Raw genomic sequence first — 4,746 nt, forward strand, 5'->3', positions numbered from 1 at the left:
AAGAACAGAGATAATTTGAACTTACGAAGTTGAAGTTAGATTGCAAATAAGTTACAGTGTTAGTAAAGAAATGAGAAAGTCCTGTTTAAATTGGTTGTCCTTTTCTGGTGACATTTTGTTTTGTCTCCAAAAAATGAGCCTTTTTCGTTGTATGACTTTTTGTCACTACCTACACATAACATGGAACAACTAATGTACAGTGAGTTCATCCTTTTTCAGGGTCCTTATGGGCTCTTCAAAGATCATCAAACAGTTTTGGAGAAACAACTTAAAAATTTCAGTTTAACTGTTTGACTACAATCCTTTTCTCCATTTTCATTCTTAATATAGTTCCAAATCAGACAAGGACATTCTTCTTGTCCCATGCTTTGAAAATACGATTTTATGGCAGGCTGACTTTTTTTACTCTGGCAACAATGATAGCCATCTTATAGGCACATGTTCAAAGGCGGCCATCTCCTTTCACTTCTGGAATGTCAAAAATCTCATTAAGTGCCTTTGCATGTTTTGAGGAAACTGAAAAGTAAACAAAACCTTTCATTCGGAAAGCCTCAATATCACAGGGAAGCAACCCTCCCATCCCGCCCACCCCACCTTTAGCCATGTTGTGTACAAAATGTGCAGGACATTTAGTGGCTAACATCTTTTCATTTTCTTTGGCAAGAAGTTCATTGACTGCATGGAATTTACAAAAATTTACATTTGCGCTGTCTGCCAAAGACGAAGTCAAATGGGCAAAGTCTCATTTGTATGTGGACAAAATAGCACCCACATTTCTTTTTTTTTTTCCTGCAGTTTCATTAAAATCTTCACAGAAATCAAAAAGACAATTTGAAACTCCAGTTTTCAAATTTCAGTACTTAAGAGCTAGGGAACTTTTTTTAGTGCCATGATTTGATGCAATACTTTGTATACTGTCAAAAGCATGATTGTTGGTAGGATCCGACAGAATCAGCTCTACATTGTAAACAGCCAACATGGCTGTCATCAAAATTTCTCCTTTTGTTCACCCACAGGGTATTTCAGTTAGAGCCTCTGAATGAGGCAATGTGACTTTACTCAGTTTCATTAAATAATCAAAGGAGCAATACAATCGTGCCAGTTAATTTATGTGGTGTGCACAAACTAATTTAGCAGCCACTATTTTCAACTGAGAATCGGTGTCTTTTGGAGAGACAAAAAAACCTTTTGATTAATTTACAGGTACTTGCCTGTCTTAATAGGGACTTGTGGCCAGGCACGGTGGCTCACGCCTGTAATCCTACCACTCCGGGAGGCCGAGGCGGGAGGATCGTTTGAGCTCAGGAGTTCGAAACCAGCCTGAGCAGGAGCGAGACCCTATCTCTACTAAAAAATAGAAAGAAATTAGCTGGACAACTAAAAATATATAGAAAAAATTAGCCGGGCATGGTGGCACGTGCCTGTAGTCCCAGCTACTCAGGAGGCTGAGGCAGAAGGATCGCTTGAGCCCAGGAGTTTGAGGTTGCTGTGAGCTAGGCTGACGCCACGGCACTCTAGCTCGGGCAACAGAGTGAGACTCTGTCTCAAAAAAAAAAAAAAAAAACATTAAATTAAAAAAAGGGGACTGTGAGACAGTCTTTACATGCGCTTCCACATTCCTTTCTCTGCCATACCCAACCCCAATTTCTTTTCTTTTCTTTCTTTTTTTTTTTTTTTTTGAGGCAGAGTCCCACTCTGTCACCCTGGCTAGAGTGCCGTGGCATCAGCCTAGCTCACAGCAACCTCAAACTCCTGGGCTCAAGCGATCCTTCTGCCTCAGCCTCCCAGGTAGCTGGGACTACAGGCATGTGCCACCATGCCCGGCTAATTTTTTTCTATATATATTTTTAGCTGTCCAGATCATGTCTCTCTATTTTTAGTAGAGACGGGGTCTCGCTCTTGCTCAGGCTGGTCTTGAACTCCTGACCTCGAGTGATCCTCCCGCCTCAGCCTCCCAGAGTGTTAGGATTACAACCGTGAGCCACCTCGCCCGGCCCCAATGCCAATTTCTTATCTGCTTGTTGTGCAGTATGCTCTGTTTTGATTTGATTCTTTACCTTCCTAACCCAGTTGTATGTGTTATTACACCTGTCATTAAAGTAACAGTCGTTTAGCCTTCTACGTGACCATGATATCTGGGTCGTGCCAGCATTGGTATTATAATCATTCTCATTTTCATTATCTGAACTCTTAAAAAAACATGGTTCCGATATTCATCATGTTCAGATTAATCTAGCCCTTTCTCAATACAAAGCACAACAGTTAATACACAGGCAGAATGAATGTTCATGCTCAGGATTACAATCACTTAAGTCACATCATGAGGAGTGATGTAAGAATGGATAATTCACTATGGTAAACTGCAAATCACGGTGGTTGTCATCAGCAACAGAGACTAAGGAAGGTACTGTGTCCATTTGGCATTAAAACCAACGTTGCTTTCAGCTCCTATTTTTGGGGTTGCCATATAAGTTCTGTACCTTTCTCCTAACCTTCTGCATCCATCACTGAAAACTAGGACTTTATTCATCCTGAGGAAGAGTTTACTTTCTTTTTAGGACTTTCAATGCTAAATACAGGAAAGTCTCAGTCAAACTGAGGTGGTTGGTCACTCTAGCATATTTGTAAAATCAAGAAATAATGTTTCAATTTTTAAAAAGTGAATTGTATTTTTATATGCTAGCAACAAACCATTGTAGATTCAAAAAAAAATTTTTTTGAGACAGGGTCTTTCTCTATTGCCTGAGCTAGACTGCAGTGGCATCATCATAGCTCACTATAACCTCAAACACCTAGGCTCAAGCAATCCTCCTGCCTCGGCATCCCAAAGAGCTAGGATTACAGGCATGAGCCATCACATCTGGCCTAAATTCAAGTCTTTAAAATGCCATTCAGAATAACATTTTTTTTTTTTTAATATGGAACGCTTCACGAATTTGCGTGTCATCCTTGCGCAGGGGCCATGCTAATCTTCTCTGTATCGTTCCAATTTTAGTATATGTGCTGCCGAAGCGAGCACCAGAATAACATTTTAAAAACATGTAATAGGTAGGAATAAATTGAACAAAACATGTTCCAGACCTGCACACAGAAGACTATCCAACATAGTGAGAGAAATTGACAAAAGCCTAAATAAACAGAAATACCATGCTAATGGATTGGAAGACTCAATATTAAGATGTCTTTCTCCCCAAATTGTTTTATAGATTTAACTCAATCCCAATCAAGATTTCAGCAAGCATTTTATGTAGAAATTGATAAGCTAATTCTAAAATGTATATAGAAATTGAAGGGACCTGTAGAATAGCCAAAAAAGAACAAAGTTGGAGCACTTACACTACTTGATTTCATGATTTACTTAATTGCAATAAAGCAATTAAGACAACATGGTGTTGGCATAAGAATGAACACACAGATCAACAGAACAAAATGGAGTACAGAAATAGAGGCATGCACATATAGTCAATTGATTTTCAACAAAGTACCAAGGCAATTCAATAGGGAAAATGTGTGTGTAAAAAAAATGGTGCTGAAAAAATTAGATGTGCATATATTTTTAAAAAATGAATCTTGACCCTTACGCACACCATGTACAAAAATTAATAAACTCAAAATGAGTCAGATATATAAATGTAAGAACCAAAACCATGAAGCTTCTAGAAGAAAATAAGAGAAAACTTTTGTGACCTTGGATGAGGCAAAGAGTTCTTTGGTTGGACACAAAAACCATAAAAGAAAATGTTGATAATTGGACTTCATCAAAATTAAAAACATTTGTTCATTCATCAAAAGACTGGTAAGTGTAAAAGATGGGGAGAAATTTTTTGCAAAACAGACACTTCGTCAGAGAAGATACATGAATAGCAAATTAGCTCATAAGACTCTTGACATCATTAGTGATGAGAGAAATTAAAGCTACAATGAGATACAACTACACACCTATTAGAATGACTAAAAATTAAAAATAAAAATAAACAACTGACAACACCAAATATGGGTGAGGATGCAGAGCAACTGGCACACTCATACATTGCTGATGGGAATACAAAATGGTACAGCGACTTTGGAAAACAGTTTGACCTTTCTTTTGTACTTGTTACAAAAGTAAACTGTTTTCCCCGCATGACTCAGCAATCCCATTCCTAGATATTACTCAGGAAAAATGAAAACATATGCCACCCAAAGACCTGTATACAAATGTTCTAGCAGCTTTATTTAATAAGAGCCAAGAACTGGTGAATGGATAAATTGGGGTACGTCCATATAATGGAACCTACTCAGCAATAAAAAGAGATAAACTACTGATAAACAAATCAACGTGGGTGAATCTCAAAAGCTTTAGGCTGAGTGAAAGAAGCCAGCCTTAAAAAGCTCTATACTATAGGATTTCACGCGTATGCTATTCTACAGCCAAACTATAGGGACAGAAATTGAGTCAGTGGTTGCCAGGGGTTGGAACACGGGGGAACTTTTGAGTGATGGAAACATCCCATATCATGGTTATGTGGTGGTTGCACTATTACATACATTTATCAAAACAAACAGAACTGTGCATTCAAAAAGGCAAATTTTATTGTATATAAATTACACCACAATAAATAAACTGACAAAAAAATGCGTCACTGTGCCGTTTTGACATTGGACAGCATCGTCCAACTCCACTTCTCAACGGGGGGCTCCGGGGAACCCCTCTAGGCTCTCCCCGCCCCGCCCTGCCTGCGGTGGCTTCCAGGCCAGGGGACCGGA

At 38.8% G+C, this 4,746-nt stretch overlaps 1 non-coding gene across 1 annotated transcript; it reads right to left on the reverse strand.

Annotated features, from left to right (window-relative positions):
• Positions 1-2,912: 2,912 nt before the first annotated feature.
• LOC138387713 (U6 spliceosomal RNA) lies at positions 2,913-3,019 on the reverse strand. The gene has a single exon (XR_011233955.1). It is a non-coding gene; the product is annotated as a U6 spliceosomal RNA (small nuclear RNA).
• Between the last annotated feature and the right edge of the window lie 1,727 nt (positions 3,020-4,746).

This window comes from Eulemur rufifrons, chromosome 1, assembly GCF_041146395.1.
Source record: "Eulemur rufifrons isolate Redbay chromosome 1, OSU_ERuf_1, whole genome shotgun sequence".
Classification (NCBI taxonomy): domain Eukaryota; kingdom Metazoa; phylum Chordata; class Mammalia; order Primates; family Lemuridae; genus Eulemur; species Eulemur rufifrons.